Source organism: Penaeus monodon, chromosome 20, assembly GCF_015228065.2.
Source record: "Penaeus monodon isolate SGIC_2016 chromosome 20, NSTDA_Pmon_1, whole genome shotgun sequence".
In the NCBI taxonomy this organism is placed as follows: Eukaryota; Metazoa; Arthropoda; class Malacostraca; order Decapoda; family Penaeidae; genus Penaeus; species Penaeus monodon.
Window position 1 is genome coordinate 46,576,107 of NC_051405.1, and position 608 is coordinate 46,576,714.

At 26.5% G+C, this 608-nt stretch overlaps 1 pseudogene; it reads left to right on the forward strand.

Annotated features, from left to right (window-relative positions):
- The window catches only part of LOC119586028, an 8,276-nt pseudogene that overhangs the window by 4,582 nt on the left and 3,086 nt on the right, over window positions 1-608 (forward strand).

Here is a 608-nt window from a genome sequence, read left to right on the forward strand (position 1 = left end):
GGGGGCCCCGGGGGGGCCTGGCACCATTAAGGGGAAATCTTCCGCCCGGGACCTTTTAAAAAAAAATGGGGATTTGATCCCGTAAATTTTTTGGGGGCCCCTAAACCCCGGTGGCACTGCCCAAATAAATTTTTTTGGGTTTAGGGCGTTGCAAGGGGTTTATAATTTTTTTTTAAAATAATTAATATAAAAAAATTTTAAGGATTTATAAAAATAAAAATTAATTAAAAAGAAAAAAAATAATTATAATTAAAAGTGTGGGGGACAATGATATAAATTTTAAAATTTTTTGCGTATAAATAAATGGGTTTACAAAATTATTTTATTAATTTTCTTTCATTAATTAATTCTTTTTCAAATATATACTAAGGGTTAATTTTTATTATGTATTTAAAAAAATAATTTTTAAAAAAGTATTTGTTTTTATTACTTCTATATTTAGTTAAATAAATATACAAAAATCATCTTTTTCAAACACCGATCGGAAAGGAACGATCCCCACACCCAGAAACCCCCTCTAACAGAATTAAACCTTCATTTTAAAAAAAACCCTTTATAAATTATAAATTTGGGTAAAAAAGGTTAATTTTTTAAATAATTTAAAAAAA